Genomic DNA, 14,041 nt, shown 5'->3' with positions numbered 1-14,041 from the left:
GACTTTTTTACAGCTGCAACCATTTCAACAGTGTGGAGTTTGGCAGAAGAGGAAAGGCAGGAGATGGCAGAGGAACAATGAGTACATGGCAGAAAATGTGGCTGGAGCACGAGGTGGTGGCACAGCAAAGCCTGGCCATTGGTGTGGCGTCATCTTGTGCACATCAGGCTGTGGCTGTTAAAATTCAGTACTGGCTGTGCTCCAAAGAGTGCTCCTGGGAGAGCTAGGTGAGGAGAGTGGGGATGGGAAGGGAAGAAGAGTCACAGTAAAAGAGGAGAAAAAAGAGAAAGAGGGACGGACAGGCTGGGGAGAAAAAAAGAGAGATGTGACCAAGAGAGAGCAAGGAAACAAAACCCCACACTATTCACAGGAGGAGAGGGTGGGAATATGGAAGGAAAACTGAAAATTTGCTTTTGCAGTGGAGAAAATAAAGGTAGAAGAGACACTAGGGATGGACCAAGAAAGGGTTAGTAGTTTTTGTAAAAAACAATTTTCATTTGAAGAATGTAAGTATTAAGAAGCATTAAAATTAAACTGGGAGAAGACTCACACTGAGAAGAAGGGGAGTTTCTTTCATAGAAAATGTGATAATAACAACTGTTAAAATACTGTCCAAACTTTAAAACATACAAATATATATGTTACTTGGAAGGTAAGATTTGGCCCCAGTTGTGCTAGGAATATGCCCAGATCCCTCCCTTCAACTGAAAACATCCCCTCTCTGACAGACATCTGCATCCTCACCCCTCACTTTCATCCTCTAAATTCAGTACGAAAGATTGGTTGTGAAAAGTGGAATTCATCTCATGTGACTTTGGGTGTAGATGTCAACCTATGCTGCATTTATTTCTAGTGAGAGAAACAGACACTTCTAAGGAAAAGACTCATAAGATCTATCTCAGGAGTTATGGTAGGGTTACAGTAAATCATTAATGGTGAAAAAATCTCACCACTTGCTCAGATCTAGGTGTAAGAATCTGTGGTCAGAGGAATTGCATCCATAAGGACTGCCAGCATGGCAGAGTGACTGCAAAAGCACCAAAAATTCAGTCCCTGGGTTGCATATTTAACATAAATAGTAATATAAAATAATCGCTAACTCACAGCCAGTGAAAACATTTAGTGCTCTCTGAGTGATCTCAAGCAAAGAGTCTTCATTAAAATACAGATGGCAACTAGGAGGAAAACTGAATAACTCACTGAATTCAATGCCCCAAACTTCAGCTGACATCAGCAGCAACAGCCTTTCGCCATGTCTTTTGTGGTGTTGCTTCAACCCAAAGGGAAAGGAACAAAGTAAGTGTCATAAAATCTTCAGACAGGACAAAGGCACCAGGCCTAGCAACATTTAAAGCAGTTAAAGAATTAACTTATAAACTTGAAGACCATCAGCAGTTTGCACTGACAGCTGGAACATATGGGGGGATTTGCCAGCTTATGTAGAGAGTGAAGAAGCAAACAGGGGAATTTCATAATGATACTTAAGATGAACCCTGCCCCTAAATCTCATATCCTGGTTGCTTGGAGTTTTTATAGACTAATTCCATAATGTCTCTAAAGCACCACCTTTCCCATCCTCACATACCTAACACCCTAAGCTGGGCTCAGCATTCTTCACTTTGATTCTGATTTTCTGTGGTTTTGCCTGGCTCACACCCCTCCCGGGTGATGTGCAAACCTCACCTCTGTAGTTCCTCACCTATACTGTGTTCCCAACGTTACACATTCTTCTACTGACCTTTTTAATTTTCTTCTCTGCACTTTCCAAAGTCTGTCTATCTACTATGTAGATTTTAAACTGTTTGGGGCAAGTTCAGTGTTTTCATCTACATTTATACAACTTTTATGTGCTGTGGGGCTTAACCAAAAACTAGTGCTTCTAGTCACTACAGATAAAATAAAATACTAGTAAGCTATATTAAATTCTATTCTCTTACTGGTTCAAGAATATCTTTAGATGTGTTCATTATTGAGTAGGATCTACATTCAGTCTTTGATGAGTTCTGTACTAAGTACGGCTCACTGGGAGGCACAGGAAGAATGCCAAAAAGAAGAACATAATAAAAATCTATATTAACACCAAGCATCCTGACTCCTACCTATTTTTCTGAAGTGACAAACTCACCCAAAGGAAATGAAAGCAAGCAAGCTCTAAAACACTTAGAAACACTGAGCTTTGTCTCTGAAGTGTTTAGTGGCTAAGCTGAGTGTATACGATTGTGTACATCTATTTGTCCCCCTGCAATATTGACTTTTAAGACAATGAAAACATTTTGTGTTCCACTGATCAATGCCTCCTGATTATATTGACTTGCTGTACACCAGCTCTGATCCTCCTTTTATTTCTACCCTTTTAGCCATAAACTCTTTATTAATTTTCCAGTTACATGTAGTAGCATGGAAACTGAGAGAGGAACTGTAAACATGCGAAAAAACTTGTTCATCGTGATAGGAATGAAAATCATTCCAGCCCCACAATTTTCCTGAGTGGTGCAATGTGAGAAATTGAAGAATTACAGCCCTGTGCAGGTTTTTGAAGGGCATATCTGACTGCCCACTTACTCTATTAATAGATCTGCCCCATTTGGAGTGCGGCTGCTACGCACTAAGGAAAAATGCCCTTTTTGCTGTTGATGTGATGTGGAAAAAGGAGCAAGGCAGCTCTGTCCTCGTTTATTCTCATACAAAACTTAAGTGGCTTCTCTGAAGCCAAAGCTTTATTCCTAGTGCACAGTGACACTCCACTCAATTTAATTAATTCCATTTTGACACAAATTATCTCTTGCTGCTGTTTCCTGTGACACTGTGCTGTTAATGTTCCCTTCAACTGAGGGAAAGGGAGGTTGATTTTCCTGAGATCAAACTGCTGTTAGGAAATTTAACTAATTTATTAGGAAATTTAAGAAGCTTTTTCCGAGATAAGCTGGCTCTGAGAAGGTTCATGTGCTTGGGCCAAGCACATTGCAGGTAACCTGGCTTGGAGCCCCAGCTGCCCCTGCTTCTCATGCAGCAGGGGCCAAGGTTAACCTGCCTGCCTGTATCCAGGAGGATGCAGATGCTCTGTTAAGGCAGAAACAGCAAGATGGAAATGGCACTACCAGCGTTCTTCAGATTTTCATTTATTCAAGACCCACAAGACCCAGGCCACAAAGAGCTGATGGCATGGCAAGAGTATTGAGAAAGTTGAGAAGCAACTCAGTGCAAAAAGGCTCGTGACTTGAATAAAATCAGAGATAGCCAGAAAACAATTACTTTTAATAGCTGAGTGGTGCAAGTTATGGTGCTTATATTAAGGATTCCTATAGGTCTGAAGAGGTGGAGTAGAAGTTATTCTGAACACATTTTGAAATAGGCTCTCTGCACTCTTTGGGAGTGTATTCACTTCATTGTACCACCTTGCACTACAAGCAAGGTGCTTACACACAGCACATGCTGGACATGAACTTTGCAGCAACAACAGTCACATGGATGGATCTTTCTTTCTCTTCTGTTTTACCTATTTTTCATTCCCACCCCCCTTCTTTCTTTTCTGTTGTCTCTCCTTTTATGCATAAAAAAAGGATATTTCCCCTTTCCTACATACTTAGACTCTCTCTGCTTCCTGAGATGACATCCTGCTAAGCACAGTTTCCCCCCTGCCATGGCAGCACACGCACACATCATTGCCACTGGGGACACTAGCACGACTACCAGGAGACAGTGCTTTGGGAATAAATCCCATCATTATCACTTATTCCATGAGCCCAGGGCACCCCAAGCTTTCAGCCAACCCTCTGCAGAAGCACCTTCTGGGGAGAGGGAGAATGGTCCTGAGACAGCACCCAGTGAGCTCTACCCATCCAACAAAGCATTATCCATTGCTTGCTTGTGTGCATGTATGTTCATCTGATTTATCACAAAGCTTGTTTTATTTAATTACCTGAGTGGTTTGCCCAGGGACAGCACTGCACCAACCCCAATGTTTTCTAAAATAGCAATGAACTATGACCTGTGGCCAAGGGTTGTTTGTGCTCCCAACACAGAACAACACTGTCACTATCCAATATTAAAATAATTAGAGGTTTGTGCTTTCATTTTGCTGGTTTCATGCAACACTGCTTGCTGGTTTTGGCTGAAAGGCATTTCTCATCCGTATGTTTTGACACTGGGGTTTGCCCAAGTATGCGCTTAGGGTGAGGGTGAATTAGGAGCTAAAATAGTACTGACTGGAAAATGCCCCAATTTACCTGAGCAAATAATGGAAATGTTACTAGTGGTCCTTTTTCTCCCTTCCTCTCTCACCCTCAGCTGCCCTGGGTTTCTCAGGAAATCTTTAGTAATGAAGAACAAATATTGGGAATATGCTGAAGAAATATGTGGTTTGTCAAAAAATGCTCATTGTATTTTTTAGAGATGTTTGACATTGTCAAGGTTTCTGTAGTCCAGAGTGGTGGTTTTGGTTAGACTGAGAGATGTAGCTTGTCCAGGTAAGTGGAAAGAGATTAAAAATTTCTGTGCAGTGCTGAGGCACAAGGGGCAGTGACTCCTGCCAGAATGAAAGAAGAGGGCTACAGCCAGCAGGTCAGAAGTGACCATTAAGTGTTTTGTTATTGCAAGGGGCACTGTCCTCTCGTTCACCGTCTACATCTGGGTTTGTGCCAAAAGGGAAAAAAGGAAAATCAATACTAGCTCTGTGTGCATAGCTGTGATGTTTTGAACGTGCACATGAGGCCAGGTTTGTAGCCAGAATTACTGGTTGCTAGTAGAAGTACTTACTACTTACTTTGCCTATTTCAGAGAAATGAATACATGTGTAAAAATTGGATTAGCCTTTGGAAATACAGCTGGTTCTTGGATCCTGAGGTTTGTCTGTTTTGTTCAGCATATTCCCAATATGCTGGTGGTTGAAGAAAGGACAATCCATCCCCTTGCTGACTCCAAATTTTTAGTTTGGTCCATTGTGGGTCAGGATAGTATTTATAATCTCCACATATGCAGCAGAAGGTTCTGAGGCAATTAAATCAGTATTTCCCAAAGTGGGAAATGCTTTCAGACATTTCTTAGCACTGCATGGGTTTCTGAAAGAGGTTCTCTGCTTGCACAGACAAACACATCACAAATTTTCCCAGAAATGAAGCTATCTCTGTCTTCAAATCATTTATTCTTTCCTGTTTCTGTGGTGACTGTAAGGCAGATTCAAGGCTTTTTTGAGGGTGAGGGGATGTTGAGGAAAGTAGAGTGCAGGCATTTTTTTCCCTGCCGAAAATTAGGCAGACATAATTAAAGGTCCTTTCTGAAATGGGCTGAACTGACTGTCTCCATCCTTGGAGATACATCATCTCTAGGTTTGGAAATATTCAAAAGCCATCTAGGCATGGTATAGGGCAGCTAGCTCCAGGTAGCCCTGCCTGAGCCAGCATAAGGAAGACACCCCAAAGCTAGACTTAAAAAAATGAACAAACCATCTGGCGTGTGCTCTCGTCATTCCTCAGAGGTGTAATCCATTTTTTATATTAGGTGTGGGCCTGAACTGAGCTAAGGGCAAGACCTGCATTAACTCTGCAGTGATGGCACATCTCCAGAGGATGGGAGAAAGGCAAGAACACGGGGAAGTGTTAGGAGGGAAGATACTGGGTGGAGACAGGATCATAAAAGAGCTAGGTGAGAGATGAACCCACACACATTACCAGAATAAAAGCCTGGAGGGCTTCCTGCAGGAGGCACATCTCACCCTGTGCAACACTGGGGCTTCATGCCTGTGTGGTTCCCCTGCCATGGCACTGAAGGACAATGACCCACGATGTCTATGGCCATTAGAGGGAGGTTGGAGGAGCCCAGGGATGAAATGCAGCCCTGGAAAGCAACAAGAGTGCATAGAAGACAGCTGGTTCAGCATTTTAAATGTATTTTTAATATCCTTGAGGTGCTTAATGAGATAAGGAGGCATTTCCCTATGATCTCCAAGAAACACAGCTGCCTCTTCCCTGGAAAAAATGCTTTTTTGAAAGAGGTTGGGTTATTTGAAGAGTAGTTCAATAGTTTAATTAAAGCACATGTCTGGTGTTGTCTTCCATCAGGCATCCCATGATAAAAATGCATCAACAAAAAAATGCAGCTGATGCTGTCCCAAGCATGTTCACCAGCAGTTATTAAATGAACTGGATGCTTTTACTTGGGAAAAAACAAACAAGAAAACCCTTTGGATTCATACAGCAGTCAGAGGAAGGTTCAGCAATTGCTGAGTTCACCCAGGACATTGCAGGTCCAGCTACAACCTCATTCCATCATGGGGTGAAACAGACCCTGAAGGAGGTGAGGGATGCAGATGCCTGATGTCTGGGCTAGCCTGGTACTCACTGACCAGGATCTGCCACTTCTACCCTTCACATTCTGAAGGAAAGGTGTGGTGGCTCAGATTGGCACATCATCCCGGAGCATTCCAGTCCAAGTACACTACGGGTCTTGGTCATGTTTCCCACTCCCTCCCCTGAGCCAGCGCCAGCCCTTTCGCAGTCATGTGTGAGGGGTTTCAGCATCTGTCTGAGATCCACTTGGGTTTTTTACTTCTGTATCTGTCTGCCTGTCTAGTCAGGCATTAGATAAAGGAACAAATCACTGTGGAGCATCTCATCACTGCATGAAAACTCCTCTGTGACATACACCCAGCCCCCTGGCACCCTGGGGAGAATGAAAACTAATTATGAGAGACTCACTGGGTACACAGGAGGGAAGGGGGAAGAGCTGCCACCATGCTCTACTCCTTTCTGCTGAGCAGCTGATTGAAAGCAACCTGTTTCCACCAGGAATTTGTCCTACATATGCAAATACTTCAAACAGTTTGTGGATAATGTTGACTTCTTAATAAATGAAATATTTTCAGTACTCATGGCTGCAAAGAAAAACGTCAAAGCTTCATCTGCTCAAAAATTAGAGGGCAAATAAGGAGAGTTAGCATTTGGTACCTTTTGTAAAAAACTTTTCCCTTTTTGAGAGCATGACTTAAGATTTTTAAATACCTCAGAACAGTGATATAGTGCTTTTTTTGGCTAGCAGGACACTTGTAAAAAGCAGCTGTTGCAAAACTCAACCCGTGTGCGGTAAGTCACTACATGCACTGCAGTTTGTCTGGCTTTGTGCTCCTTTCCCCTTGCTCTTTGTCTGGTTGATCTGGCGGGTAAGATTAGGAGCACTGCAGGGCAGGGAGGATCCCTGTCTGTGTATTTGCGCTGTGTCTTGACACTTGTAAAGGAAGCGACTAATCATCACTCTTGCTGCTTTCATGTCTCCTTGCACAATAGAAATAATTAATAGTAATAGCAATGCTTTGCCTATCTGCGGCTTCTTTCATCTGAAGACCTGAAAGTGCTTGACAAGCATTAACTAAATTAGCTTCCAAATACCTGCAGAGGGAGTCAGATGTAATCATCCCCACTTTTAGATGAGCACACAGGAGGAGAAGCTAAGGTGAGTGCTTACAGTTAGTCAGCTGAAACCATGTTTCCTCCACTGGGGGAGCTTGTTCAGCACTTAGGACACTCAGGCTGCTTTTTGAGGTGTCCAAAGGTGGGGTTTGATGTCCACTTTTTACTTCCAGAGCTTACAGACTGTGGACCTGTGTGATCCAGGGGGTGGAGGAAGCACTTCAGGCACTGTCATTCATGAAGTTCATCATTCGAACTACTAACCTGGCCTGGGAAAGAAGGAAGTTCTGCTGATATCAAGCTGGCAAAGCCGGAGTGACTATGTCTGAGTTAGTCCTCATTTCAGAAATATCAGTGGACTCCAGCACAGAAACCCTCCAGCTTGGACCCACGAATGGTGCAGCAAGGTTTGCATCATGCTGCCTTTCACTTCATAACACTTTTGGAGAGGAATCTGTACCAGGGTTGGCAAATTTGATCAGCCTTGTATATATAGTGTAGGCTTACCAGACCCTGCCATGGTGTTCATAAGTCCCTACTTCCAAAGAAAGATGCTGAGAGTCCTGACCCAAATCTGAAGTCTTAAAGATATCTCTGTTAAAACAAGGGTGCTCTGCAATTCCCAGGACTGTACTCAGCAGGGGTAAGGAGAGACAAGGCAATAGCTGGGCAGAGGAGAGGAGAAATTCTCTGGAACAACTATATCAGATCTGGTACTAACATGGAATTACAAAACAAAGGCAGATGATGTTTTGAAAGACCACAGCAAGCTCTTCAAAGTGGTAACTGGGCTGGAGGTTTTTTCCATAGACTATGGAATTTCTAATGCTGTAGAAATGATTTTTGTTTTTAATATCAGACCTGAAGGTCTTCCATTCCAGGAATGGAGCTCTGGCTGTAACATAGGCTTCTTCAAATAGGAAATACCAACGTTGCTGAAGAGCAGTTGCTCCTTATTGCAAATCCTTGTAGACACAAATGAAAGACACTAATAGTGTTGGCAGCATATCCCATAAATCTCATAATTTCACTGTGGGCAATCATCCAGGTTTCCACAAGGTTGCAAAATTTTCCACATTTTCTTCTTTCCAGGCAGAGAAATTGGCCAGAAGAACTTGTCTGGACATCAGGTAACTCCTGTCAGCTCCTCCACTTCACACAACACCCTCCCATTTAATCAACAGACCCTAAGCAAAGTGTCACAATCCTGCTGGGAGTAAGCAGCTTAATATCACTCTTGAAGATGGGTTGCCTGGCAGAATTGAGTTTGCAACAGTTCAGAAGCCACTTGTGCAGATGCAATCACACCAGTTCTTTCTTTTCTGTGCACAATGCTTGATGCCTTCCTTTCTGCTACCTGCTTTAAATAGTCCTTGTTAGGTTTCCTGTGCTCAGGTTTATTACCACAACTCCCCTATTTATCCAGAGCGAAAATGAGGCAATGATCTCACAGGAGGAAAACAAAAGGGTCACGTTTCCTCTACAGTAAGTAAGTAGGTCAGTGCCACCAGACGTAATGGAAGAGAATCCCATGATGCCCATGGGGTGAGTAGTGGAGGCTGGACAGGCCAAGGAGCTGCTAAGGGAGAGCTCAGGTGAACCTTGGCTTTGGTCCTCCTGCTGGCAGGCAGCAAAGGTGTGTGTGAAAGGGTTTCACCATGCAACCAGCCACAGCATCACTGCATAAACACTGCAAGTCCAGCAAGACCCTGATTGCCATCAGCCTGGTGCTCAGGGGGAAGCCTGTGGGGCAGGAGGGCTGTTGCCTTGCTCCCAGCTCTGGACAGGGAGTCAAGAGACCTGGCTGCCTTGCTTCATGAGTGTGTGGACATTGCGTACCCTTGCTCCTTCCTCATTTGTATAATAGGGTTAATAAACATGTTCTGTCCCACAGTGCTGACGTAACGCTAAGCTCTTTCATGTTTGCTAAGTGCTACAATAGGCAGCACCATAGAAACTCATAAATAATGTACCTTGAAGATCTGTCGAGGTATTAACCTTGTTTTTACAGTGCAGATTTACATGAGGTATCACACACAAGAAGCATCTCTTAATTAGGTTCAAAACGTACTCCTTTTAGCTTCATTTTAGTGGCTTTTAAGGATGAACACTTTTTACTTGCCCAGCCTCTTTGGCAATTTATTGGAATCTCTTCAAGCTTGCATTTCCTTTCAGTACACAGTTAAATGCCTTTCTTCTCATCATTGCATTTCGTTACATTCTTCAGATTTAAATATCTTTAGGGTTTTTTTACAAACGTACACTTGGTTTCTCTGAAGACTAAATTCATCTGTTGTTATCATTCTCTGTTGTTGGTGTGAGAGATACTGGGTTTGGCTCAAAACCCTGACGGAAAAGAAAGGATCTGTGCGCTGCTTTTGATACAACAGAAGCCCTTTTTTCCATTTCACACCTTGCCTCAAGCTATGTCCACGACTGTACCAAACTATCTGTTCTGCAAGGGGAGTGCACACAGGTGTACTGAGAATATTATTCTACCCTAATGATCTCCAGACAACCATTGTGGTAAATGCCCAGTTGTGACCCTGAGCTAGGTGCACGGATGGAGCCCAAATGGCTGGAAGGCAACGCCAGGGAGCCATGCGGGCTCTGACATGGGAATCTGGAGGGATGGGTTCAGTTTCCATCCTGCCACAAAGAGCTCTGGGCAGATGTGAGTCAGGTTCACTATGTCATATGTAATATGGAGTATAACTGCTCTTCTAAGGTCTTTGCTGATTGTAGATCCTTGCCATTCTTGGAGTTCCAGCAGCTTTTTTGTCTTTCTGTCTCAAGGTGTTTCAGTGCTCAGAGATGGAATGCTTCAGGGAAATGGTGCATATGCCAAGGAAGCCTTTCTCACCAAAGTTCTATCCCAAACTGCAAACAGAAGTTGTGAAAGCTTTTTGAGATTTCCGACCTCCCAGTGTGAACTCAAAAGATTCAAGTAATTCACATGCACCTTGTATGGCTACTTAAGATTATGAGGTTTATATCCTGTTCACTACTGCTGCAACTCAGAAAATTATTAGAAAGTGCAATAGAAACTGCTTTTAAGTGATGTACAAAGATACTTTCATATTTAATATGTGTTCATATCTGGAGAGTGTGGGACAACTGCTGAAGGGAGAGGATATCTTGGTCAAAAGGCTGATGCAAAACTTGGGAAAGTTCAGTTCCCAGATGTACCACAGACACCTTTTATCACTTTGGGATGGTCACTACAGGTGCAGCTCCAGGGCTGGTGGCAAAACCAGCTGAGGGTAATCTTATGCTGGAAACAGAGAGACTAATTCCCTAACCTGGATTACAATGGAGACACAAACCAACACACCAGAGGGACTGAGAAGGATCAGCTATGAATAGGAGCTGCTACTATCAAGAAGAAGCAGAGGAAACAGAGTAGACAATCACGGAGTAGAAAATCTGCATGAACATCAGCTCATCATCTGCTCAATGGAGAATGAAAGCTAGGTTTCAGTCGTAGGAAGTCTGAATAAAGTGCTAATCTATGACATAATTTCAAGGAACTGACAAAGGTCAGCACATTCATCATCTCTCTTCATTGATCTTACAGCCATCACAACTTAAGTATTGTAGTTTAATCACTAACATTAGTTGGCACAACTCTGGGCTTTGGTGCATTAGCTTTAGCTAATTATTGCAATAATTCCTGATTTATTTGAAAAAGAAAGCTCAATTGGTGATGTTTCAGGGCTCATTCACAAACTGGTATTCAAGATGTTCACCCTTCAGACCTATGAACATAACTTCTCATTGTGAAACTTTGAAACCCAGCCATGCTCTAATTTTAGCCTTCAGAGGGACAGAAAGTCTCAGAGTAACCAGCCCCTTTGCTGGAAGGATCCTGGACAAAGTGACAAATTTAATCCCATGACCTCACTGCGGGAAGGGAGCTTCCCAGAAATTTTCCTGATGCAAGGGCAAAACAGCTGTTCTTTCATCTTTTTCTGAGTCACGCCCACAGCACCTCTCCGGAATGCAAATGTACCTGAGTTTAATGATGTGACAAGGTAATTAAGTGTTAATGTGTGGATGCAAAGGGTATACAAGTTGCCAGATCTACTAAGTGCCCAAGCCAAGCTAAGGCGTTTACCAGGCTTACAACACATTGCTGATATAGGCTGCTAATGTCTACACATTATTCCTGTTACACAAATAAATTTTACAGTAATAGACAAATAAATTAATTTCATATTTGAATTTTAAAGAGTTATTCTAACAAGAAAGCAACCAGGACCCAATCCTAGGTGCATGAGAAGCAATAGAAAAACTAGGACATAGCACTATTATTATTTAAATGACTATAATGTAGTCAGAGATGCCAGCTCAGAATTGGACACTCCTCCTTCCTATTCCCCATTAGCTTGATGCAGTTGTGTTCTTTGAGTCCACATAGACAGAGATTTACACTTATAACAGCATTCTTAAGTTACAAAAAAGCACACAGACAGAAAGTCACAGCAACACTGTCTAGATCAAATTTGCCTTGTACTCAGTCCTTAAATATCTCCAATGGCATGCAAAGAGCTGATTTAAACAATTGAACTCCACACAATCTCATTTAAAGTGCACAGTGTCCTATAAATAAACATTTCCTACTCAAATGCAAATGCTTGCTACATTATGGCAATAAATATTTGCATAACAGGCACGAGTTCTTGTAAATGCAGGTGCTTGAGTGACAGGAGATGAAGTTTGTGACTCCCCTGGGCTCAGGCGAGCTACTCTGGGCAGCGGAAGCATTCCTAGACCCTGTGCAAAGATGACAGTGGGATCCTGTTAATCTCCAAGTGTCACCTTGGACTTTTCACAGGTTAGTAGCCCACCAGGTGGCCCATGTGTCCCACCCCAGGGGCATGTTCGATGGCTGGGCCACGGGCTGTCAAAGCTCTGCCCCACAGTCATTCTGTTTTCTTTTGCTTTCTAATTATGCCTTTTAGAATCACAGTACTTTTAGTCATCATCATTTGAGTAATGCAACAAAGTGACACAACAAAGCAGTGGAAAAGGAAGATTGTTTTTAAGTATCGGTGTTTTGGAAGAGAGGATACAGATGGATGTGAGAAGCCAAGAGGCTGGGCAGCATGTGGCTTGCAGCAGAAGAGTGAGGAGATGAGCAAGGTCTCCAAGTATATCAGGAAGTCTGTAGGTGCTGCCTCTGAGGATCAGGATCTCTGTACAGCACCCGTATTGTTCCATCACCTCTCCTCTTCCTTGTTGTTCATCAATTAACTGACATGAGAAAATGAATATCAGCACGTATCAGAGAGAACCTTGGAGGCCAAGGGACTCCTGCTCCTACAGCTATGTCAAGCTAACCATTTGCAGTTGTCTCACTATCCTTAACCCACACATACTGGGCTTTCAGTCCTCATAGCTAAAGAGATGCAAAGCACAGTCTAAAACCACCAAAAGCTTCTTTAGCATGATACTGCATGTGTCTGTGTGCCTTGTCTCTTCATTTAGATGAGATCTGTCAAGGTGCAGGTGGCTGGAGCTGGGCTGCTGTGAACAGCATCTGCTTTTTTGAGGTATTCTCTGTGACTTCAGAGACACCTGCACACCAGTGAGGAGAGAGGAGCACAGCACGGCTGACCATATGTGTAGCCATCACTGCCACATGCCAGAGGGTGAACCTCACATGACTGCCAAATCAAACCTCATTCCCATCATTGAGCTACCTCTCAGCTGACAGCATCAAAGCTGTGACTTCCAAATCCATTTGTGAAGCCTCCTGCACCCCTAGTCATGGATAAACATTAGTTTCCACAGGAAGAGGTCAGATGGTTCTGGACTTGAAAGGGGAATTTCACAACTCTTAAAGCTTGCAATGAGTTTCAAGAAATCTATTCCAGACCTGCAACTTTTTTAATGCCTGTAGTCAGTTAAAAATTAGGAACAGAGCAGAATGATTTTGCAAAATGTCTTGTTGCCTAGGTGATATTTTTGGGGATGTTTCCTAAGTGATTTAGAATATCCTATCCTGTCACGTATACATTTACACTGGGCTTTGCCAAGATGGTAACAGAGATATCCTCTTAGAGGAGGTTAAGCTATAAAGGGAGGGAGTGATTTTCTAGAGAACTACGTGGGCATGTTAATTACCAAGGTTAATAAATGGGTGATCTTTGTGTGCCTCAATTCTTAGGTGTCCAAATGGAAAGACTTTATAAGGGCTCTAATTTCTAGGGATGCTTGTAAAAAGGGGCCTCATTTTTGGCACTCTAAAACTGAATATATTCAAATCACTTGCAGTCTTAATAAATGGATCAGAAAATGCTAAAAATTGCAGAGGTACTGGCCACTTCTTTTGCCCTCTCTGATAATGCTGGATTATAACTTAATGTTATGTCTTAAAAAAAAAAACAAACAGTAAAGGCAATAAAATACTATCTTTAGAAATCTCAGAAATTATAAAGAAGTTAAAAATTTTTTCAAGAATTTTTACAGGAATGTCAAAACCACAAACCCCTTGTCTGCTCCAAATGCAATATCACCTAGTCTAGAAAACGGAGGACTAAAAAGCATCCAAGCTAAAAACCACCAACTGGCTCTAGCCTGGACAGGTACGTGAGTAATTTACTCACTCACCAAAGGATTGGCAAAGGTCCTGCCAT

General features: G+C 42.8%; 1 long non-coding RNA gene across 1 annotated transcript; it reads left to right on the top strand.

Annotated features, from left to right (window-relative positions):
• The first annotated feature begins 5,935 nt into the window (after positions 1-5,935).
• Positions 5,936-13,565, top strand: LOC146444972 (uncharacterized). Its single transcript, XR_014853174.1, has 5 exons — positions 5,936-7,076; positions 7,576-7,807; positions 8,493-8,530; positions 10,197-12,237; positions 12,365-13,565. It is a non-coding gene; the product is annotated as an uncharacterized LOC146444972 (long non-coding RNA).
• The last annotated feature ends 476 nt before the right edge of the window (positions 13,566-14,041 follow it).

Source organism: Lichenostomus cassidix, chromosome 1, assembly GCF_008360975.1.
Source record: "Lichenostomus cassidix isolate B80296 chromosome 1, HeHo_3.0, whole genome shotgun sequence".
Lineage (NCBI taxonomy): Eukaryota > Metazoa > Chordata > Aves > Passeriformes > Meliphagidae > Lichenostomus > Lichenostomus cassidix.
The sequence above is the reverse complement of the archived record's forward strand: the minus strand, read 5'-3'. Positions and strand labels throughout refer to the sequence as shown.